Genomic DNA, 25,883 nt, shown 5'->3' with positions numbered 1-25,883 from the left:
CCCCCAATTCTTTAACTCCTTCTACACTTCCCGCTGCCTCGGAAAAGCAGCTAGCATAATCAAGGACCCCACGCACCCTGGACATACTCTCTTCCACCTTCTTTCATTGGGAAAAAGATACAAAAGTCTGAGGTCTTGTGTCAAGAACAGCTTCTTCCCTGCTGCTATCAGACTTTTGAACGGACTTACCTTCTATGAAGTTGATCTTTCTCTATACCCTCGCTATGACTGTAACACCAAATTCTGTACCTCTCCTTTTGTTCTCCCCATGTACTCTATGAACAGTATGTTTTGTCTGTATAGTGTGCAAGAAACAATACTTCGCTGCATACTAATACATGTGACAATAATAAATCAAATCAAAAAATGCCAGTGTTGGGCAAACTGCGGCCCAATGGCCCATCAGGGTTCTGAGTGCAGCCCATGAGACATTTTGTTGACTGCTGCCCACGCGCAGCGTTGCCTCATTCTGCTAGCTTCCATCCGCATAGTTTTTTTCCTGCTGGTATGACTTGAGTGATAAGCACATAAAGCAAAGGAACGTGAAGTGAGGTGCATGCTGATTACTCACAACATTGACTGTGAAAGCCGTGTGCTCCTTCTGCATCCAATCAAAGCATAAGCATTTCTTTTGTTTTTAACATTTGAAATTGATAGTTTTGTTAAGATATGGATGATTAAGCACTTTCTGTAACACATTGGGTTTATTTTCCTTGGAACAAAGAAGGCTGAGGGGTGACCTGATAGAGCTGTACAAAATTATGAGGGGAACATAAGAACATAAGAACTAGGAGCAGGAGTAGGCCATCTGGCCTCTCGAGCCTGCTCCGCCATTCAATAAGATCATGGCTGACCTTTTTGTGGACTCAGTTCCACTTACCCGCCTGCTCACCATAACCCTTAATTCCTTTACTGTTCAAAAATGTATCTTTTTAAAAAATCTTTTAAAAATATTTTTAGTAATAAAAGCAATAGAGTGGACAGGATAACATTGTTTCCCTTGGTGGAGAATTCTAGAATCAGGGCACAGAGATTCAAGGTAAGTGACAGTAGGTGTTGAGCGGACATGAAGAAGAACTTATCAGGCTGGCATGGACAAGATGGGCCAAATGGCCTCCTCCTGTGCTGTAACTTTTCTATTGTTCTATGGTTATGAAATATTCAGTGTGTATTCAATCTTATTCAGGGTTAGTGAATAAGCCTGATTTCAATCTTGTGGCCCACTGAGATGAAGGAGGGCCACTCATGCGGCCCAATCACTAGCCTAGGTTGGCCATCACTGCTTCACATAGAGAAGTGTCTGGAAGGAGCCAGCACCTAAGGCAGTACCTTGGACATGTACATAGTTATGTGTTAGCAATAAATGGTTTATGTTCAACCATTCAATCCTCCAGACCTCCCCTTGAAACATTAAACTTCCTTTACAACATAGAATAAAATAGCAATATTACTCCTTATGTCCAGAACAATCCCCGCCCCCCCCATTGCTGATGTGACAACTGGAGACTCTGCATGTCCACTCTCCAGTGCCACCTGGGTGTGGACAAGACAGTGGACAAGAGTTGGTGCAAAAGGTGATCCTCTCTCCCGCCCGTCACCCACACGCCCACAGGCAGAGTGCAACCTGGAATTGTAAAAGCCAGGACCAGCAGAACTACCTGCTGGGCCCCGAAACCTACTTAAATAAAACATTTAACTCCCATGGGATGTTGATTGGCCGTTAGTTGGACACTGTTGTAAAGTGCTTCTGAATTTCCACCTTTGTCGAAATCAGTTGGAAGCAACTGAAGGCATTAATGCCGGGAGAAATCAAATATCAATTAGAGCAACTGCATTTATTTCATTACAAACAGTTCCCAAGCAATCTGACCCCCCCCCCCAAAAAAAACCTCAAAGAAACACTTTTAAATTAGTTTTCACTTTGCCACATCCTGAGGGAAATTAAATTCAAATCTTGATGATTAATGTGCAAAGTTGTTCAGCCGTGTTTCCCCCTAAAATTCACCTGTAATCCAATTTATCAATATTCAACTGAGCTCCGAGGAACGTTGGTGAAATATCTGAAGTGAGTTGAAATGATTATTATTTTTTGTTCACCTATTTAATTTTATTCCCTTTGAAGAGCTCTCTGACAATCCAGGGCAGTTTGAACAAGTCCTTTTCTCGGGGAGACAAACAGAACGACAGTTTGGCTGAGGTACCACAGCGATGCTAGTGCCTCTAATCCGAGGCCTCCGGGTCAGATGGGCTCAATGTGGCTAACTCTTAACTGGTGGTTTATATTCCACACAGGCACCCTTCACCTTTGTTCTGCCATTTACACATTCCGATCTCTTAATGGACACCATTAGCACCATTCTTGGCCTTTATCATCACCATTTACATTCTCTTTGTCTTTTTGTCTATGCCATTCCTATCAATTACAGCCCCCCACCCTCCATCACCATAGCTAGTAAATCTTGTCTGATTTTCCTTGTCTTCAGCTCTGATGAAGGGTCATCCTGACTCGAAACATTTGCCTTATGCTCTCTCCACAGGTGACCCTCTGAGATTTTCCAGCGTTTTCTGTTTTTGTTTCAGATTCCAGCATCCGCAGTATTTTGCTTTTATCATCTCCCACCCTAGTTCATCCAACCCCCCGTAACGTATTCTGTGTTTGCTTTATATATGTATTTGACTTCTTAAATGCATAGAGGTTATCCACTTCCACGAGTTTCTCATTCCAACCATTGTGGTGGAGTAGGCTCGAGGGGTTGAATGGCCTGCTTCTGCTCTCCTATGTTCTAATTGAGTGGCGCAGTGGCACAGTGGTTAGCACTGCTGCCTCACAGCGCCAGGGACCCGGGTTCAATTCGCGGCTTGGGTCACTGTCTGTGTGGAGTTTGCATGTTCTCCCCACGTTTGCATGGATTTCCTCCGAGTGCTCTGGTTTCCTCCCACAGTTCGAGAGACATGCTGGTTAGGTGCATTGGTCGTGCTAAATTCTCCCTCAGTGTACCCGAACAAGTGTTGGAGTGTGGTGACTCGGGGATTTTCACAGTAACTTCATTGCAGTGTTAATGTAAGCCGACTCATTACACTAGAAATAAACTTTAAACTTGAATGTAAGCCTGCTTGTGACACTATCGCCGGAATTCTACCGGTTCATCCGTAACGGAATCGGAGCAGGCGAGGGGCGGATAAAGGAAATGTCTGTTGATTTCCGGTCTCTCTCAAGCAAGGCAGTAAAATCCCGCCCTATGAAATAAACTTTAAACTGGGTGACTTGTTGAATTGGTTTCTGGCTGTCTCACATGAATGGTGTCTAGTTTGGACTCCCTTACAGCTGGAAACACCTTTCTATCTTTTTTTTAGTTTATTTATTAGTCACAAGTAGGCTTACACCAACACTGCAATGAAGTTACTGTGAAAATCTCCCGGTCGTCACAGTCTGGCGCCTGTTCGGGTACATTGAGGGTGAATTTAGCATGGCCAATGCACCTAACCAGCACATCTTTCGGACTGTGGGAGGAAACCAGAGCACCCGCAGGAAACCTACGCAGACACGGGGAGAATGTGCAGACTCCGCACAGACAGTGACCCAAGCCGGGAATCGAATCCAGGTTCAAAGAACAAAGAACAATACAGCACAGGAACAGGCCCTTCGGCCCTCCAAGCCCGCGCCGCTCCCCGGTCCAGGATCGAATCCTGAATCCAGGATCCCCGCCCAATTTTCCAGCCTATCTACATACCAATATCCTATCCACCGAGCTGTCCCTCACAGCTACGATGCTTTGTTCATCACTACGATGCTTTGTTCCTGGTGTTGTGAAGCAGCAATGTTAACCACTGTGCCACCATGCCGCTCAAGTCCTTTCAGAACATTAATGACCAGATCACTCCTCCGTCTTCGGTTTTCTAAAGGAAAGGAGCGCTGGCCTGTTCCTGGTAAAGGAAATCCTGTCAGTCCTGGCAATATTCTGGTAGATTGTTTTTGCGCCTTCGCCAATGTCACTGCATCCTTTCAGAGGATGGAGGCAAGAACTGTGCATAGCGCTACAAGTTTGATTTGATTTATTATTGCCATGTACCGAAATACAGTGAAAAGTATTGTTTTTCATGCTATCCTTACAAATCATACCATACATAAATAAACACATCAGGGGTAGAGGAACAGAGTGCAGAATGTAATGTTACAGCCACAGAGATGGTGCAGAGAAGATCAGTTGAAAAGTCTGGTAGCAGCAGGAAATAAACTGTTCTTGAATCTGTTGATGCATGTTGTCAAGTGTTTGTATTTTCTGCTTGACAGAATAGGGTGGAAAAGAGTATAACATGGAGTTTTTAAAAATTCATTCATGGGACATGGACATCACTGGTTGGCCAGCATTTATTGCCCATCCCTAGTTGCTCCTGGAGGTCAGTTGAGAATCAACCACATTGTTGTGGCTCTGGAGTCACATGTAGGCCAGATCGGGTAAGGACACAGATTTCCTTCCCTAAAGGAGTGAGAGGGGTCTTTGGTTATGTTGGCCGCTTTCCCAAGGAAGTAAAGATGAATGGAAGGCTAGTTTGCGTGATGGATCTGGCTTTATCAAGTGTTCATGCAAGTTTAACATAACTTCTGTGCTTTTCAAATCTGCTCCTCTTGAAGACAACACCAGCAGTTTGTTTTCTTTTAATTAACCTTATTAATCTGTATCTCTGCTTTGAGTGAATAATATAAATGTACCCACAGATCTCTCTGCCCCATTTGGACATGTGTTCTTTTCAGAGAGTACCATAAAGACACCAGCAAAGGCTGATGGTTAATAAAAGGCTAACTCTGTATCTGCAAAGGATAGAATGTGCAGTGAAGAACAGGCAGAGGAGGTTATTGCACAAGTTGCTATGCCTTGAACAGACAGTGTTTGAACACAGACCCCTGTGTGTCCTGTCCTGAGACAATAACGACCCCCTGAGAGAGAGACAACTCTGAGCGTTTGTGACCAAAAAGACAGTGATTAATTAGTGCCAGTCCAGGGAGTACATGACCGGAAACATGATCAGTGCCAGCAATGTCTGTATAAGAAGGATAAACAGAGAAACGCTGAGAGTGACAACCTGCAGGACCAACCATCACAACAAGACCCCGAGTTCGGGACTTCGGGCCATTGGAACAAAAACCACCGGGAGGCAGTCTCACCTCACCATGCGTAGTACCTAAGTTTAAGTCATGAATTTGGGTAGTTTTGTGAAGCTTTTGATACCTCTTGAATACTTTGTGTATAACAAAGTAGGTCAGAGGTTCGATACTTTGTGTATCTATGTTACAATGCAGCCTTCATGATACACGACAACGCAGAATCGCTGAGCAGAAACTGATAGCCAAGTTCCACACACATGAGGACGGCCTCAACCGGGATCTGGGTTCCTCACTATCTGTAACCCCCACAACTTGCCTGGGCTTGCAAAATCTCACTAACTGTCCTGGCTGGAGACAATACACATCTCTTTAACCTGTGCTTAACCCTCTCTCCACTTACATTGTCTGTACCTTTAAGACTTGATTACCTGTAAAGACTCGCATTCCAACCATTATTTTGTAAATTGAGTTTGTGTCTTTATATGCCCTGTTTGTGAACAGAACTTCCACTCACCTGATGAAGGAGCAGCGCTTTGAAAGTTTGTGGCTTGTGCAACCAAATAAACCTGTTGGACTTTAACCTGGTATTGTGAGACTTCTTACTGTGCTTACCCCAGTCCAACGCCGGCATCTCCACATCATATTACAAAGTAGGTCAGAAGTTAGATACCTTGTGTATTACAAAGTAGGTCAGAGGTTAGATGTTTTGTGTATAACAAAGTTTTGACACCTTTCGTAGCGGAGTATTAAGACTGTTGTGGTAACTTGGGAAGGTACAATACAGGAGATTGTTGTACGATAATTTGAGAGTCTGAGTGTCTTTGTCTGTGATGTCAGTTGACCCCGTATCTGAGGGACAACAATACGACTGCCGGATTCCCCCTACCTGAAGGAAAGCATTGCTGGGTCAAGCGGAAAGAGGAGGGCCAAGTTCTATTAACTGAGTTACTTTTTCAGGGAGCCACAATGGATATGATGGGCTGAACAGTCTCTTCCTTCAGAGTTTCCATTCCATGATTCTATTTCTCACACACATGCACATTGACAGCGTTGATCGTAGCATCCCCAACCTGAAGCAAGGAGCTCTCACTGCATTCTGTGTGGCTTTTTCCCTTCTTTGGATTTTGTTTACCAAATGACAATGTGAGGTCTCTCTTGCCTTTGCTCTATTCCCGCATCAGTACACTGATGTGCACTAAGTTGAGCTGACAGTCTGAAGCGTGAAAAGCAAATTAGAACTGAAAAGGTCAAACCTCAGCTCTCACTGTGACTGACGTGAGCAAGAAGCAACGATTAGTTCAACTTGTTCCTTCGATAAAAGCATAAATATAATGTCAGAAGCAAAAACTGTATGACGAGGCAGGGGATGGGAAAGTGAAAGGTGAAGATTGCACAAACTTGCCGTCTCAGCATTTGTCTGACAGGGTCCATCCCACATTCATCCCAACTTTCTCCTCTAGCTGTTTTATCCAAGCAGCCAATAGTGCTTCTTTATGCGTAAATAGTAGCAGGGACTGGTTGGGCCGAATGGCCTGTTCCTACACCATATATCCTATGTAATTCTATGGAAATGCTCCCCTTATCATGTTCCTGAGTTGGAAATGTGACGTTGTGCACACTCCCCGCACCACCCGAAGGACCGAAAGAGGACGCTCGGATACTGATCACGGTCTGATAATCTAGAGAAAGCTCAAATCCCAACATGGCTGCATGCAACTTTGAACTGACATAGATTGCACAGCACAGCGACAGGGGGTCATTCAGCCAACCAGCCCATACTGGTGCTTACGATCCACTTGAACCACCTCCCACCATTACTCACCTCCTTCTAACATCATAATGCTATATTCCTTTCTCCTTCATGCACTTCCTTAATTCATTTGTGGGACACGGGCGTCGCTGGTTGGCCAGCATTTATTGCCCATCCCTAGTTGCCCTTGGAGGGTAGTTGAGAGTCAACCACATTGCTGTGGCTCTGGAGTCACATGTAGGCCAGGCCAAGTGAGGACAGCAGATTTCCTTCCCTAAAGGGCATTAGCAAACCAGATGGGTTTTTCTGACAATGATTTCATGTTCATCAGTAGATTCTTAATTCCAAATATTTTTTATTGAATTGAAATTCCACCAGTTGTCATGGCGGGATTCAAACCCAGGTTCCTCAAACATTAGCTGAGTTTCTGTATTAATAGCCAAGCAATAATACCACATGATCATCACCTCTCCCAAACAAAAGCAACCTCCCCTTAAATCCATCTATTCAATTCAACTTCATTCCTCATTGTGGTAACAAATATCTCACCATTCCTTGGGTAAAGATGTTTCTCTGAATTCCCTATCCGGGTGACTATTGTTTATTGATGACTCTTTGTTAAAAACTTAGTTGAAAATAGGTAGAAATAAGAGGCTGTTGCCTGTAAATGTGACCATATGGCTGTTAGTGTGCAATTAAAAACCCAACTGGTTCACAAATGCCCTTCAGAGGAGGACACCTGCTTTCCTTAGCAGGTTCTGGCCTATGTGTGACTCCAGTCCCCACACAATGGCCTGTAGACCCCGTGCCTCACCCAAAATGGCACTGGAATCTTGGATCTGCAGATCCCATACACATCTCGAACAGATCCTATTTTCATCAGAACCTTGCACCACAGTGTGCGTCTTAGGATTTTTAAAAGTAGATTGGAGGCCTGTAACCTCAGGGATTGGTGTGCCTCGGATCCGTGTTGGGTCCACAGATATTTGTCATTTATATGAATGATTTGGATGAGAATTTAGGAGGCATGGTTAGTAAGTTTGCAGATGACACCAAGATTGGTGGCATAGTGGACAGTGAAGAAGGTTATCTAGGATTGCAACAGAATCTTGATCAATTGGGCCAGTGGGCTGATGAATGGCAGATGGAGTTTAATTTAGATAAATGCGAGGTGATGCATTTTGGTAGATTGAACCAGGGCAGGACTTACTCAGTTAATGGAAGGGCATTGGGGAGAGTTACAGAACAAAGAGATCTAGTGGGGTACAGGTTCATAGCTCCTTGAAAGTGGAGTCACAGGTGGACAGAGTGGTGAAGAAGGCACTTGGCATGCTTGGTTTCATTGGTCAGAACATTGAATACAGGAGTTGGGACGTCGTGTTGAAGTTGTACAAGACATTGGTAAAGTCACACTTGGAATACTGTGTCCAGTTCTGGTCACCCTATTATAGAAAGAATATTAAACTAGAAACAGTGCAGAAAAGATTACCTAGGATGCTACCGTGACTTAATGGTTTGAGTTATGAGGAGAGGCTGGTTAGACTGGGACATTTTTCCCTGGAGCCTCGGAGGCTTGGAGGTGACCTTATAGAGGTCTATAAAATAATGAGGGGCATAGTTCAGCTAGATAGTCAACATCTTTCCCCAAAACTAGAGGGCATTGGTTTAAGGTGAGAAGGGAGAGATACAAAAGTGTCCAGAGGGGCAATTTTTTCACACTGAGGGTAGTGAGTGTCTGGAACAAGCTGCCAGAGGTAGAAGTAGAGGTGGATACAATTTTGTCTTTTAAAAAGCATTCAGACAGTTACATGGGTAAGATGGGTATCGAGCGATATGGGCCAAACACAGGCAATTGGGAAAAACTGGGCGGCATGGACAAGTTGTTCCGAAGGGCCTGTTTCCATGCTGAAAAACTCAAATGACTCTTTGACTCTCGATGCAAATTTTCAGAAAAGACAGATAAGGTCTGGGGCACTGTCAAATTATCAAATTATTTAAATACCTACCTTTCAAATAAAAACTGGCATGCTTGTATCTCCGTGGTGAAAACAATGGTACTTGCAGTATATAGCGGTTAGTTGACATAACGCTGAAGCCTATAGAATCATAGAATCCTACAGTGCAGAAGGAGGCCATTCGGCCCATCGAGTCTGCACCGACCACAATCCCACCCAGGTCCTATCCCCTAACCCCATGCATTTACCCTAACTAGCCCCCCTGGCACTAAGGGGCAATTTAGCATGGCCAATCCACCTAACCCGCACATCTTTAAACTGTGTGAGGAAACCAGAGCACCCTAAGGAAACCCACGCTGACACGGGTAGAATGTGCAAACTCCATACAGACAGTGATCCAAGCTGGGATTCAAACCTGTGACTCTGGTGCTATGAGTCAGCAGTGCTAACCACTGTGTCACCGTATCGCCTTATCATTATACCATTACCACTGGTTGAAGGTTGAAGATGGGTGGGGGAAGGGGGTGCAAACTTATATCTGCATTGACAGCTTGATGAGGTTATTAAGGGATTAACTGTCTTAGATGTGGGGTTTGGCATAAAAGTGTTTGTTTATATAAGGGATTAAGCACTTGAGAGGATTTAAATATATTGAATGTTTTTTATCATTGAGAGTATGTTTTGTAGTGGAGTATGTTTTCTTTAATTTATTCAGGCATGGAATGTGGGCATCACTGGCATGCCAACAACTGGCACCTACCCTTAATTTCCTTTGAACTGAGTGGCTTGCTCAACCATTTCAGAGGGCAGTTCAGTGTCAACCACATTGCTGTATGGCTGTCGGTCAGACCATTTAAGGATGGAAGATTTCTCTAAACAACAATGTAATGGTCATTGCTACTGAGACAAGCTTTTGATTACAGATTTTATGAATTGTATTCTAATTCTACTAATTGCCATGCTGGGATTCAACCCAATGTCCCCAGACCACTAGCCTCGACCTTTAGATTACTCATCCAGTGACATTACCACTACATCACAATCACCTTTGAACAGATATAACAGATAATTACTTTATTTCACCTCATCATGGGTCCAGAGCTCTGTAAGAAGTTTAACAACACCAGGTTAAAGTCCAACAGGTTTATTTGGTAGCAAAAGCCACACAAGCTTTCGAGGCTCTAAGCCCCTTCTTCAGGTGAGTGGGAATTCTGTTCACAAACAGAATTTATAAAGACACAGACTCAATTTACATGAATAATGGTTGGAATGCGAATACTTACAACTAATCCAGTCTTTAAGAAACAACAGACTGGATTAGTTGTAAGTATTCGCATTCCAACCATTATTCATGTAAATTGAGTCTGTGTCTTTATAAATTCTGTTTGTGAACAGAATTCCCACTCACCTGAAGAAGGGGCTTAGAGCCTCGAAAGCTTGTGTGGCTTTTGCTACCAAATAAACCTGTTGGACTTTAACCTGGTGTTGTTAAACTTCTTACTGTGTTTACCCCAGTCCAACGCCGGCATCTCCACATCCAGAGCTCTGCCCATGGGGGATACTGGGTGGTTTAACATGGAAGATCTTTGAGAAAAGGGTGGTGGATGGAGAAATATAAGTAGGCCCTAAGTTGGCAAAAGGGCTATAAGGGGCCTTTGGGATGATTGGAAGGGCGCATGGGTTAACATAAGATGTGGCATGGGGAGCTAGTGGGAGGCGAGGGGGTGTGAGGGTGAGGACTAAGTGGCCTAATATTCAACCACACAACTAGGACAGAGTCTTTTAACTGGTTCACCTAAGCACTGTGGGCATATCCCACAAAGAATTAAAAAACTCAGAAGCCCTGGTCATTACCTCAGAACTGTTCCTAGGACTGGCGCCAAATAAAGCATGAACCCACCAATCGCTGACCCATTCCCGCACCAAAACAAAGGTCTCATTATTGGGGGCACTTTTTCCCTCCAAGGCAGGTTTGGTGAATCTTCCAACTCCGGGGACCTGCTTCCAGGGTGAACATCCAGGCCCTTGATTCGTCACTGCTTCCACATACCAACTGACTCAAAAACAGCTTCTTCCCTGCTGCCATCAGACGTTTGAATGGTCCTACCTTATATTAAGCTGATCTTTCTCTACACCTAGCTATGACTGTAACACTACAGTCTGCACCCTCTCCTTTCCTTCTCTATGAACGGTATGTTTTGTCTGTAGAGTGCACAAGAAACAATACTTTTCACTGTATACTAATACATGTGACAATAATATAGAATCATCGAACCCCAACAGTGCAGAAGGACACCATTTGGCCCACCGAGTCTGCACCGACCACAATACCACCCAGGCCCTATCCTCAAAACCCCAAATATTTACCCTGCTAATCCCCCTGACACTAAGGGCAATTTAGCATGGCCAATCCACCTAACTCACACATCTTTGGAGTGTGGGAGGAAACCGGAGCACCCGGAGGAAACCCACGCAGATACGAGGAGAACATGCAGACTCGAAACAGACAGTGACCCGAGGCCAGAATGGAACCCGGGTCCCTGGCGCTGTGAGGCAGCGGTGCTAACCATTGTGCCACTGTGCCGCCCATAATATATCAAATCAAATCTAAGGCATTTTAACAGACTGCTCAGTTGTATCAAACAGCTCAAAAAAAAGTCCATCGCCACTATTTCTGGGGTAACTAGGGACAGGCAATAAATGCAATTGAGCACCTTTTTAGAGTGGATAAGGCAAATCTGATGAGACCGTCTTCTGTTTAAACTCACTCACTCTAACCGAACACTTCAAAATTATTTCTGTCATGTTCTCAGTACTGATTCTTCATTCACCACATCTTCCCTCCCACTCTGAGTGACGCTACAGATGTGTGACAAGCAGAACTTTTCATTTGAGATTTTGCATTGCTTGATTACAGTGAGAATGATTGGGCCCATCAAATCTTTTTCAACTCTTGTGTATCTGCAAGGGAAGACAAATGAAAAGGAAGCCTAGCTGAGAAAAGGGTGAAGAAAGGGAAGACATTCTGACACAAACTATCTGTTTCATTCAAATAAAGAGAGATTGCATTCAACAAGAAGGGGTTTGAAAGGTACCTCAGTTTGCATTCTTCGAAAATTTCCTCAACTTAATGGAAAGAGGGGGAGAGTACAGAACAAAGAACAAAGAAAAGTATAGCACAGGAACAGGCCCTTCGGCCCTCCAAGCCTGTGCCAGTCATGATGCCTGCCTAAACTGAAACCGTATGCACTTATGGAATCCACATCCTTCCATTCCCATCCTATTCATGTATTAGTCTAGATGCCCCTGTGCAAACTCCACACAGACAGTGACCCAAGCCGGGAATCGAACCCAGGTCCCTGGAGCTGTGAAGCAGCAGTGCTAACCACTGTGCTACCGTGCCCACTTGTCTCAAAAGACTAAGGAAATTTGGCATGTCAGCTACGATTCTCACCAACTTTTACAGATGCACCATGGAAAGCATTCTTTCTGGTTGTATCACAGCTTGGTATGGCTCCTGCTCTGCTCAAGTCCACAAGGAACTACAAAAGGTCGTGAATGTAGCTCAGTCCATTACGCAAACCAGCCTCCCATCCATTGACTCTGTCTACACTTCCCACTGCAAAGCAGCCAGCATTATAAAGGGCCCCACGCACCCTGGACATTCTCTCTTCCACTTTCTTCTGTCGGGAAAAATATACAAAACTCTCAGATCATGTACCAACCGAATCAAGAACAGCTTCTTTTGAATGGACCTACCTTGCAGTAAGTTGATCTTTCTCTACATCCTAGGTTTGGTGAATCTTCTAACTCCGGGGACCTGCTTCCAGGGTGAACATCCAGGCCCTTGATTCGTCACTGCTTCCACATACCAACTGACTCAAAAACAGCTTCTTCCCTGCTGCCATCAGACGTTTGAATGGTCGTACCTTATATTAAGCTGATCCTTCTCTACACCCTAGCTATGACTGTAACACTACATTCTGCACTCTTCTTTCCTTCTCTATGAACGGTACGCTTTGTCTGTATAGCACACAAGAAACAATACTTTTCACTGTATACTAATACATGTGACAATAATAAATCAAATCAAAATCAAAATAGTGATTGACTCTCCCACCCTCGGAAAGAGCATCTGACTACCCACTCTGTCCATGTCACTCATAATCTTCTAAACCTCTATCAGGTCGCCCCTCAACCTCCATCGTTCCAATGAGAACAAACTGAGTTTATCCAACCTCTCCTCATACCTAATACCGTCCAGACCAGGCAACATTCTGGTAAACGTCTTCTGAACCCTCTCCATAGAGAATGTGAAGAGTTGGACGTGGGTAGATAGAAACTACTGGAGTGAGGGGTAAGACGGGTGTGGTGTCTGAAAGACAAAACTCTAATTATTCTAATATTGCAGGGGCCAAATGTTTTAACAGCGATATTGAAGTGGTTACAAGTTTTTTCAACTCCAGTATTTCAAATTTGAAAAGGTCTCAATACTTTTTTAAAATGTGAGATGGCACAGTGGTTAGCACTGCTGCCTCTCAGCGCCAGGGACCCGACTTCGATTCTGGCCTTGGGTCACTGTCTGCGTGGAGTTTGCACGTTCTCCCCGTGTCTGCATGGGTTTCCTCCGGGTGCTCCGGTTTCAAAGAACAAAGAACAGTACAGCACAGGAAACAGGCCCTTCGGCCCTCCAAGCCTGTGCCGCTCCTTGGTCCAACTAGACCAATCGTTTGTATCCCTCCATTCCCAGGCTGCTCATGTGACTATCCAGGTAAGTCTTAAACGATGTCAGCGTGCCTGCCTCCACAACCCTACTTGGCAGCGCATTCCAGGCCCCCACCACCCTCTGTGTAAAAAACGTCCCTCTGATGTCTGAGTTATAAGACCATAAGACCATAAGACATAGGAGCGGAAGTAAGGCCATTCGGCCCATCGAGTCCACTCCACCATTCAATCATGGTTGATTTCAACTCCATTTACCCGCTCTCTCCCCATAGCCCTTAATTCCTCGAGAAATCAAGAATTTATCAATTTCTGTCTTGAAGACGCTCAACGTCTCGGCCTCCACAGCCCTCTGTGGCAATGAATTCCACAGACCCACCACTCTCTGGCTGAAGAAATTTCTCCTCATCTCTGTTCTAAAGTGACTCCCTTTTATTCTAAGGCTGTGCCCCCGCGTCCTAGTCTCCCCTGTTAATGGAAACAACTTCCCTACGTCCATCCTATCTAAGCCGTTCATTATCTTGTAAGTTTCTATCAGATCTCCCCTCAACCTCCTAAACTCCAATGAATATAATCCCACGATCCTCAGACGTTCATCGTATGTCAGGCCTACCATTCCTGGGATCATCCGTGTGAATCTCCGCTGGACCCGCTCCAGTGCCAGTATCTCCTTCCTGAGGTGTGGGGCCCAATATTGCTCACAGTACTCCAAATGGGGCCTAACCAGTGCTTTATAAAGCCTCAGAAGTACATCCCTGCTTTTGTATTCCAAGCCTCTTGAGATAAATGACAACATTACATTTGCTTTCCTAATTACGGACTCAACCTGCAAGTTTACCTTTAGAGAATCCTGGACTAGGACTCCCAAGTCCCTTTGCACTTTAGCATTATGAATTTTGTCACCGTTTAGAAAATAGTCCATGCCTCTATTCTTTTTTCCAAAGTGTACGACCTCGCACTTGCCCACGTTGAATTTCATCAGCCACTTCTTGGACCACTCTCCTAAACTGTCTAAATCTTTCTGCAGCCTCCCCACCTCCTCAATACTACCTGCCCCTCCACCTATCTTTGTATCATCGGCAAACTTGGCCAGAATGCTCCCAGTCCCGTCATCTAGATCGTTAATATATAAAGAGAACAGCTGTGGCCCCAACACTGAACCCTGCGGGACACCACTTGTCACCGGTTGCCATTCTGAGAAAGAACCTTTTATCCCAACTCTCTGCCTTCTGTCTGACAGCCAATCGTCAATCCATGTTAGTACCTTGCCTCGAATACCATGGGCCCTTATTTTACTCAGCAGTCTCCCGTGAGGCACCTTGTCAAAGGCCTTTTGGAAGTCAAGATAGATAACATCCATTGGCTCTCCTTGGTCTAACCTATTTGTTATCTCTTCAAAGAACTCTAACAGGTTTGTCAGGCACGACCTCCCCTTACTAAATCCATGCTGACTTGTCTTAATCCGACCCTGCACTTCCAAGAATTTAGAAATCTCATCCTTAACGATGGATTCTAGAATTTTGCCAACAACTGAGGTTAGGCTAATTGGCCTATAATTTTCCATCTTTTTTCTTGTTCCCTTCTTGAACAGTGGGGTTACAACAGCGATTTTCCAATCCTCTGGGACTTTCCCTGACTCCAGTGACTTTTGAAAGATCATAACTAACGCCTCCACTATTTCTTCAGCTATCTCCTTTAGAACTCTAGGATGTAGCCCATCTGGGCCCGGAGATTTATCAATTTTCAGACCTTTTAGTTTCTCTAGCACTTTCTCCTTTGTGATGGCAACCATATTCAACTCTGCCCCCTGACTTTCCTGAATTGTTGGGATATTACTCATGTCTTCTACTGTGAAGACTGACGCAAAGTACTTATTAAGTTCCTCAGCTATTTCCTTGTCTCCCATCACTAGATTACCAGCGTCATTTTGGAGCGGCCCAATGTCTACTTTTGCCTCCCGTTTGTTTTTAATGTATTTAAAGAAACTTTTACTATCATTCCTAATGTTACTGGCTAGCCTACCTTCATATTTGATCCTCTCCTTCCTTATTTCTCTCTTTGTTATCCTCTGTTTGTTTTTATAGCCTTCCCAATCTTCTGACTTCCCACTACTCTTTGCCACATTATAGGCTCTCTCTTTTGCCTTGATGCATTCCCTGACTTCCTTTGTCAGCCATGGCTGCCTAATCCCCCCTCTGATAACCTTTCTTTTGTTTGGGATGAACCTCTGCACTGTGTCCTCAATTACTCCCAGAAACTCCTGCCATTGCTGTTCTACTGTCTTTCCCACTAGGCTCTGCTTCCAGTCGATTTTTGTCAGTTCCTCCCTCATGCGCCTGTAATTACCTTTATTTAACTGTAGAACCTTCACATCTGATTCTGCCTTCCTTCTTTCAAATTGCAGACTGAATTCTACCATATTATGATCACTGCTTCCTAAGTGTTCCCTTACTTTAAGATCTTTTATCACGTCTGGCTCATTACATAACACTAAGTCCAGAATAGCCTGTTCCCTCGTGGGCTCCATCACAAGCTGTTCCAAAAAGCCGTCCTGTAAACATTCAATGAATTCCCTTTCTTTGGGTCCACTGGCAACATTATTTACCCAGTCCACCTGCATATTGAAATCCCCCATGATCACTGTGACCTTGCCTTTCTGACATGCCCTTTCTATTTCGTGGTGCATTTTGTGCCCCTGGTCCTGACCACTGTCAGGAGGCCTGTACATAACTCCCATTATGGTTTTTTTGCCTTTGTGGTTCCTCAACTCTACCCACACAGACTCCACATCGTCTGACCCTATGTCGTTTAGTGCTATTGATTTAATTTCATTTCTAATTAACAAGGCAACCCCGCCCCCTCTACCCACCCCTCTGTCTTTTCGATAGGTTGTGAATCCCTGGATGTTTAACTGCCAGTCCTGAACCCCCTGCAACCACGTCTCTGTGATGCCTACCACATCATACCTGCCAGTCACAATCTGGGCCACAAGCTCATCTATCTTGTTCCGGACACTGCGGGCATTTAAATATAGCACCTTTAATTCCCTATTGACCGTCCCTTTTTGTTTTCGTAGTGTGGTGGACCTTGGTTTACTGAGCCTTTCCAGACACTGTGTCATATTTTGTGAGATGGGGACTATCGTAACCTCTCCTGAGTGCTGTCTTTTCGTGATTTTTTGTAATCCTAAGCAGCTACGCTTCCCACTGATTCCTTCACCTCTTGGTTCCCTGACTTTCCCTTCCCCCCCAGCTTCGCCCCTCTCAGCTTGAGCCCGTGACCCCTTGTGATCATCACCTCCGACCTGGGAAAAAGCTTCCCACTGTTCACCCTATCTATACCCCTCATAATCTTGTATACCTCTATTAGATCTCCCCTCATTCTCCGTCTTTCCAAGGAGAACAACCCCAGTCTACCCAATCTCTCCTCATAGCTCCTCATAACTCCACAGTCCAAAGATGTGCGAGTTAGGTGGATTGGCCATGCTAAATTGCTCCTTCGATGTGTAGGCTAGGGGGATTAGTGGGGTAAATAGGTGGGGTGAAGGGAATGGAGTGTGGGTGGGCCTGGCTACTTTTTTTAAAGTAAAAGTTTATTTATTAGTGACAAGTAAGCTTACATTAACACTGCAATGAAGTTACTGTGAAAATCCTGTAGTCGCCACACTCCGGCGCGTGTTCGGGTCAATGCACGTAACCAGACTGTGGGAGGAAACCAGAGCACCCGGAGGAAACCCAGGCAGACACGGGGAGAACGTGCAAACTCCACACAGACAGTGACCCAAGCCAGGAATTGAACCCGGGTCCCTGGCGCTGTGAGTCAGCAGTGCTAACCACTGTGCTACCGTGTCGCCTTATCATTATACCATTACCACTGGTTGAAGGTTGAAGATGGGTGGGGGAAGGGGGTGCAAACTTATATCTGCATTGACAGCTTGATGAGGTTATTAAGGGATTAACTGTCTTAGATGTGGGGTTTGGCATAAAAATGTTTGTTTATATAAGGGATTAAGCACTTGAGAGGATTTAAATATATTGAATGTTTTTTATCATTGAGAGTATGTTTTGTAGTGGAGTATGTTTTCTTTAATTTATTCAGGCATGGAATGTGGGCATCACTGGCATGCCAACAACTGGCACCTACCCTTAATTTCCTTTGAACTGAGTGGCTTGCTCAACCATTTCAGAGGGCAGTTCAGTGTCAACCACATTGCTGTATGGCTGTCGGTCAGACCATTTAAGGATGGAAGATTTCTCTAAACAACAATGTAATGGTCATTGCTACTGAGACAAGCTTTTGATTACAGATTTTATGAATTGTATTCTAATTCTACTAATTGCCATGCTGGGATTCAACCCAATGTCCCCAGACCACTAGCCTCGACCTTTAGATTACTCATCCAGTGACATTACCACTACATCACAATCACCTTTGAACAGATATAACAGATAATTACTTTATTTCATCTCATCATGGGTCCAGAGCTCTGCCCATGGGGGATACTGGGTGGTTTAACATGGAAGATCTTTGAGAAAAGGGTGGTGGATGGAGAAATATAAGTAGGCCCTAAGTTGGCAAAAGGGCTATAAGGGGCCTTTGGGATGATTGGAAGGGCGCATGGGTTAACATAAGATGTGGCATGGGGAGCTGGTGGGAGGCGGGGGGGGGGGTGTGAGGGTGAGGACTAAGTGGCCTAATATTCAACCACACAATTAGGACAGAGTCTTTTAACTGGTTCACCTAAGAACTGTGTGCATATCCCACAAAGAATTAAAAAACTCAGAAGCCCTGGTCATTACCTCAGAACTGTTCCTAGGACTGGCGCCAAATAAAGCATGAACCCACCAATCGCTGACCCATTCCCGCACCAAAACAAAGGTCTCATTATTGGGGGCACTTTTTCCCTCCAAGGCAGGTTTGGTGAATCTTCCAACTCCGGGGACCTGCTTCCAGGGTGAACAACCAGGCCCTTGATTCGTCACTGCTTCCACATACCAACTGACTCAAAAACAGCTTCTTCCCTGCTGCCATCAGATGTTTGAATGGTCGTACCTTATATTAAGCTGATCCTTCTCTACACCTAGCTATGACTGTAACACTACAGTCTGCCCCCTCTCCTTTCCTTCCCTATGAACGGTATGTTTTGTCTGTAGAGTGCACAAGAAACAATACTTTTCACTGTATACTAATACATGTGACAATAATATAGAATCATCGAACCCCAACAGTGCAGAAGGACACCATTTGGCCCACCGAGTCTGCACCGACCACAATACCACCCAGGCCCTATCCTCAAAACCCCAAATATTTACCCTGCTAATCCCCCTGACACTAAGGGCAATTTAGCATGGCCAATCCACCTAACTCACACATCTTTGGAGTGTGGGAGGAAACCGGAGCACCCGGAGGAAACCCACGCAGATATGAGGAGAACATGCAGACTCGAAACAGACAGTGACCCGAGGCCAGAATGGAACCCGGGTCCCTGGCGCTGTGAGGCAGCGGTGCTAACCATTGTGCCACTGTGCCGCCCATAATATATCAAATCAAATCTAAGGCATTTTAACAGACTGCTCAGTTGTATCAAACAGCTCAAAAAAAAGTCCATCGCCACTATTTCTGGGGTAACTAGGGACAGGCAATAAATGCAATTGAGCACCTTTTTAGAGTGGATAAGGCAAATCTGATGAGACCGTCTTCTGTTTAAACTCACTCACTCTAACCGAACACTTCAAAATTATTTCTGTCATGTTCTCAGTACTGATTCTTCATTCACCACATCTTCCCTCCCACTCTGAGTGACGCTACAGATGTGTGACAAGCAGAACTTTTCATTTGAGATTTTGCATTGCTTGATTACAGTGAGAATGATTGGGCCCATCAAATCTTTTTCAACTCTTGTGTATCTGCAAGGGAAGACAAATGAAAAGGAAGCCTAGCTGAGAAAAGGGTGAAGAAAGGGAAGACATTCTGACACAAACTATCTGTTTCATTCAAATAAAGAGAGATTGCATTCAACAAGAAGGGGTTTGAAAGGTACCTCAGTTTGCATTCTTCGAAAATTTTCCTCAACTTAATGGAAAGAGGGGGCGAGTATAGAACAAAGAACAAAGAAAAGTATAGCACAGGAACAGGCCCTTCGGCCCTCCAAGCCTGTGCCAATCATGATGCCTGCCTAAACTGAAACCGTATGCACTTATGGAATCCACATCCTTCCATTCCCATCGTATCCAACCTCTCCTCATATTCACCACCCTCTGTGTAAAAAACCTGCCTCGCACATCTCCTCTAAACTTTTCCCCATGCACGTTAAATGTATGTTCCCTAGTATTCTCTACTTTCCTCTACTTGTCTCAAAAGACTAAGGAAATTTGGCATGTCAGCTACGATTCTCACCAACTTTTACAGATGCACCATGGAAAGCATTCTTTCTGGTTGTATCACAGCTTGGTATGGCTCCTGCTCTGCACAAGACCGCAAGGAACTACAAAAGGTCGTGAATGGAGCTCAGTCCATTACGCAAACCAGCCTCCCATCCATTGACTCTGTCTACACTTCCCACTGCAAAGCAGCCAGCATTATAAAGGGCCCCACGCACCCTGGGCATTCTCTCTTCCACTTTCTTCCATCGGGAAAAAGATACAAAAGTCTCAGATCATGTACCAACCGAATCAAGAACAGCTTCTTCCCTGCTGCTGACTTCTGAATGGACCTACCTTGCAGTAAGTTGATCTTTCTCTACATCCTAGCTATGACTGTAACAATACATTCTGCACTCTCTCGTTTCCTTCTCCACGAACGGTATGTTTTGTCTGTATAGCGCGCAAGAAACAATACTGTTCACTGTATACTGATACATGTGATAATAATAAATCAAATCAAAATCAAAATAGTGATTGACTCTCCCACCCCAGGAAAGAGCATCTGACTACCCACTCTGTCCATGTCACTCATCATCTTCTAAACCTCTATCAGGTCGCCCCTCAACCTCCATCGTTCCAATGAGAACAAACCGAGTTTATCCAACTTATCCTCATACCTAATACCGTCCAGACCAGGCAACATCCTGGTAAACCTCTTGTGAACCCTCTCCATAGAGAATGTGAAGAGTTGGACGTGGGTAGATAGAAACTACTGGAGTGAGGGGTAAGACGGGTGTGGTGTCTGAAAGACAAAACTCTAATTATTCTAATATTGCAGGGGCCAAATGTTTTAACAGCGATATTGAAGTGATTACAAGTTTTTTCAACTCCAGTATTTCAAATTTGAAAAGGTCTCAATACATTTTTAAAATGTGAGATGGCACAGTGGTTAGCACTGCTGCCTCTCAGCGCCAGGGACCCGACTTCGATTCTGGCCTTGGGTCACTATCTGCGTGGAGTTTGCATGTTCTCCCCATGTCTACATGGGTTTCCTCCGGGTGCTCCGGTTTCCTCCCACAGTCCAAAGATGTGCGGTTTCCTCCCACAGTCCAAAATTGCCCCTTCGATGTGTAGGCTAGGGGGATTAGTGGGGTAAATAAGTGGGGTGAAGGGAATGGAGTGTGGGTGGGCCTGGCTACTTTTTTAAAGTAAAAGTTTATTTATTAGTGACAAGTAAGCTTACATTAACACTGCAATGAAGTTACTGTGAAAATCTTGTAGTCGCCACACTCCGGCGCGTGTTCGGGTCAATGCACGTAACCAGACTGTGGGAGGAAACCAGAGCACCCGGAGGAAACCCAGGCAGACACGGGGAGAACGTGAAAACTCCACACAGACAGTGACCCAAGCCGGGAATCGAACCCGTGTCCCTGGCGCTGTGAGGCAGCAGTGCTAACCACTGTGCCACCCCAAGACTCTCGGAGAGTTGATGCAGACGTGATGGGCTGAATGGCCTCCTTCTGCACTGTAGATATTCTATAGTTCTATAATTCAAAATTGAAAGCACCAGAGTCTACAGTGTTACCGATCTTACAATGCAATTTAACATTGCATATTGTGATCAGCTTACCATATTTTAATTGAATATATTTTGTTCAGAAGGATTTTGTTCCGAGCATACAGAGAGTTAAGGCTGGTTGGTTAGTACCTGTGATTCCTGGTTTGCTGAAATGTTGATTTCCCTGTGTTCCAGATTTGTGATTAATTTGATTAAATTATTTCAGCGGCAAAGAGAACTCTGTTTAATCACATTCAACAAATTTATACACTTAATTGAAAGATAAGGAACAGGAAAAAGACAGAATGACAGAGAGAATGAAAGGGATGGAGAGAGAAAGAGGTCAAGAGAGAGACAGTGGAGGAAAGGATGAGTGGAAGAGAACAAGGGGTAGCGCAAAAGAAGGAAAGTGAGAGAGAGAAGGGAGGGAGAGAGAGAGAGTGCGAGTGAGAGAGAGAGTGGGACGGAGAAAGAGTGAGAGAAGGAGTGTGAGTGAGACAAGGAAAAAATGATCGAGACAGAGAGCGGGAGCATGTGAGAGGGTGAAAAGGAGAGAATGAGAGAAGGAAAGAGGGCGGGGGAGAACATGAGTTGGAAAGAGAGAGATATACAACGCACGTACAAGATGGTAATGAATGCTGCAACATAATGCTGAATATTTATTCAAACTGGCTAATTCGTACTGATAGACCAGAATGCTGAATTCTCTTGAGACATAAGCACTAGTAAATTCACTCTGGCCTGTCAATAAAATTTATCTTCAAATGCTGCCAAGCTCTCAAATTTTGGGAAAATTAAAAAGACTGAATGATTTGCTCACTCTGGTTTTGAACAGAATCATAGAATCCTACAGTGCAGAAAGAGGCCATTCAGCCCATCGAGTCTGCACCAACCACAATCCCACCCAGGCTCCATCCCCATATCCCTACATATTTACCCACTAATCCCTCTAACCCATGCATCCCGGGACACTAAGGAGCAATTTATTTTTAGAAAGGCCAATCAACCTAGCCCGCACATCTTTGGACTGTGGGAGGAAATTGGAGCACCCGGAGGAAACCCACGCAGACACAGGGAGAATGTACAAACTCCACACAGACAGTGACCCAAGCCGGGATTCGAACGCAGGTCCCTGGAGCTGTGAAGCAGCAGTGCTAACCACTGTGCTACCATGCCGCGAAGGCGAAAGGGAAGGATATTTGAGTAAAAGGAAGTTGCTGATCCCAATTAGATAGCTGATTAGGATGAAACTCTAGCAGATAATGAATATTTCCTTCGTTCCAGATTCACGTCTTGGGGGGAACTTAACTTCTCACCACCCCACTAACCCTATTGTGAACTCCAACCATAAGAACAGACTCCAACCTGCAGACTCCCTTGTCTCCAGTGGTCCTAATATTGAGGATTGATAAGCATGTGTCATAGACTGTAAGTTTAATGATAGGTTATCCCTATTGTCCCATCCTTTCAATCTCACCAAGACCTGTGCCAGAAGAGCCACTTCTTTCCAAACCTTTGCAAATGCCTCAGTCGACGCAGTCACTAGGCAATGTTAGCCTCAGGGAAATGCCAGAGAAATACCAGGATAAGTGGAACTGAGGGCAACATGAGCAATGAACAAAGAGAATGATATGTGTGGGATTGGACAGTGTACAGTGAGTTAAACACTCGCCTTTCACCTCTTTAATTGGAATTCAAATCCATCAGAGCTTGCTGCAACAAAGCCCTGCTGCCTGTCAGGCAGAAAATGAGTTGGGCAGCTTCAAACTCACTCTAAGGGCCACAGGAATAAAAGGCAATCTGATTTCCAGGAGCTACCAGGAGGTCTCTTTTGAGGCCTGAGATTTAGAATAATTTCGGCGCAGAGTCATTGCAGCCAAGCCCTGCGTCTAACTTGGTTGCACATAACCTGGAAGTGATCGACATTCATACTGAATTGGAGGTCATTGATTTGCTCGTATAAATATAACTGGGGAGGGAGTGATATTATTGCTAGACTATTAATCTAGTCTCAGCGCAGTGGTTAACATGTTGCCTCACAGCACTAGGGGCCCTGGTTCAAATCCTGGCTTGGGTCACTGTCTGTGCGGAGTCTACACATTCTCCCCGTGTCTGAGTAGATTTCCTCCGGGTGATCCAGTTTCCTCCCACAGTCTGAAAGATGTGCTGGTTAGGTGCATTGGCCATGCTAAATTTTCCGTCAGTGTACCTGAACAGGTCCCAGAATGTGGCGACTAAAGGATTTTCACAGTAACTTCATTGAAGTGTTAATGTAAGACTGCTTGTGACACTAAAAACTTTAGAAACTCAGCTAATGTTCTGGGGACCCGGGTTCGAATCCCGCCACAGCAGATGGTGGAATTTGAATTCAATAAAAAATGTCTGGAATTAAGAATCTACTGATGACCATGAAACCATTGTCGATTGTCAGAAAAACCCATCTGGTTCACTAATGTCCTTTAGGGAAGGAAATCTGCCGTTCTTACCTGGTCTGGCCTACATGTGACTCCAGAGCCACAGGCTCTCAACTGCCCTCAGGCAACTAGGGATGGGCAATAAATGCTGGCCAGCCAGCGATGCCCATGTCCCATGAATGGATAAAAAAATTAATTTTACCACGCGCAAAATCCTTAACAAGAATAATAAAAGAAGACCAAAACTGACTTCAATATAACAGAAGGAGATTAGCATGAGAAGATCTTCTCAATGAGCCCATTAAATACTCACGAGATAAAAAAAAAACAAAGCCCTGATGGTCGAACCATACAAGCTAGAAATCCACTTGATCGACTATGTATCCAGTAGCTCAACCATCCATTCTGTGTTATACTGTAGTTGCCATGTGTACCATCTAAAAGATGCACTGCAGCAACTCACCAAGGCTTCTTTGACAACAGTCCACAATACTGACTACGTAAAAGGACAAGGGCAGCAAATGCATGCAAACACCATTATCTTTAAGTGGCCCTCCATGTCTCGTAGCAAAATATGTGCAATTTGGACATATATTGTCATTGGCACTGGTCAAAATCTCAGAAATTCCCACCTCACAGCACCACGGGGATTGACTGCACCGTCTCAGGAAGGCAGCTCACTACCACCTTTGTAAGTGTGACAATAGCAATGGGCAAATAATTGCCAGTGATGCCCACATGCAGAGAATGATTAAGAAGTGTTCCTAGTTTAAAGTTTACTTATTAGTGTCACAAGTCGGCTTACATTAACATGGCAATGAAGCTACTGTGAAAATCCCCTAGTCGCCACACTCCAGTGCCTGTTCGGGTACACTGAGGGAGAATTTAGTATGGCCAATGCACCTAACCAGCACGTCTTTCAGACTGTGGGAGGAAACGGCACGGTAGCACAGTGGTTAGCACTGCTGCTTCACAGCTCCAGGGTCCCGGGTTCAATTCCCGGCTCGGGTCACTGTCTGTGTGGAGTTTGCACATTCTCCTCGTGTCTGCGTGGGTTTCCTCCGGGTGCTCCGGTTTCCTCCCACAGTCCAAAGATGTGCGGGTTAGGTTGATTGGCCAGGTTAAAAATTGCCCCTTAGAGTCCTGAGATGTGTAGGTTAGAGGGACTAGCGGGTAAATATGTGGGGATAGGGCCTGGGTGGGATTGTGGTCGGTGCAGACTCGATGTGCCGAATGGCCTCCTTCTGCACTGTAGGGTTTCTATGATTCTATGAAACCGGAGCACCCAGACAAAACCCACACAGACAGAGGGAGAACGAACCCGGAACCCCATTCATAGAATCTCTACAGTGCAGAAGGAGGCCATTTGGCCCATCGAGTCAGCACCAACCACAATCCCACCCAGACTCTATCCCCGTAACCCCATATATTTACCCTGCTAATCCCCTAAGGTCAATTTAGCATGGCCAATCAACCTAACCTGCACATCTTTTGGACTGAGGGGGGAAACCGGAGCACCAGGAGGAAACCCACGCAGACATAGGAAGAATGTGCAGACTCCATACAGATAGCAACCCAAGCCAGGAATTGAATCCGGGTCCCTGGCGCCGTGAGGCAGAAGTGCTAACCACTGTGTTACCATGCCACCCCCGTGTGGTGGAGTGTCAGATAGGGCACTCATAAGACATGTATTGCGATGATGCTGAAGGTCTGGAGAAGTCAGCCACGGTCCCCGTGCTATCTTGCTGAAAAGTTCATAGATCCAACTGTAACCATCTTGTTCCCCACAAGCAAATAACAGTGTAAACCTTGGCCCAGTGGGTAGCACACTTGCCTCTGTGTCAGAAGTTAAGAGTTCAATCCCCACTCCAGAGACTTGAGTACAAAGTCTCAGTGCAGCACTGACTATCAATTGTGAGGTATTAAATTAATCTTCTCCCTGAGGCATATATAAAGGATGCCTCGGTAGTATTTGAACAAGAGAATGGGCGTTTTCTCTGTTCTGGCAAATATTCATC

At 44.9% G+C, this 25,883-nt stretch overlaps 1 protein-coding gene across 1 annotated transcript in view; it reads right to left on the bottom strand.

The window, feature by feature from the left end:
* LOC144500809 (dedicator of cytokinesis protein 2-like) overlaps positions 1-25,883 on the bottom strand; it is a 1,379,043-nt gene that overhangs the window by 128,720 nt on the left and 1,224,440 nt on the right. The window lies entirely within an intron of this gene.

The sequence above is a fragment of the Mustelus asterias genome, chromosome 1, assembly GCF_964213995.1.
Source record: "Mustelus asterias chromosome 1, sMusAst1.hap1.1, whole genome shotgun sequence".
Classification (NCBI taxonomy): Eukaryota; Metazoa; Chordata; class Chondrichthyes; order Carcharhiniformes; family Triakidae; genus Mustelus; species Mustelus asterias.
The sequence above is the reverse complement of the archived record's forward strand: the minus strand, read 5'-3'. Positions and strand labels throughout refer to the sequence as shown.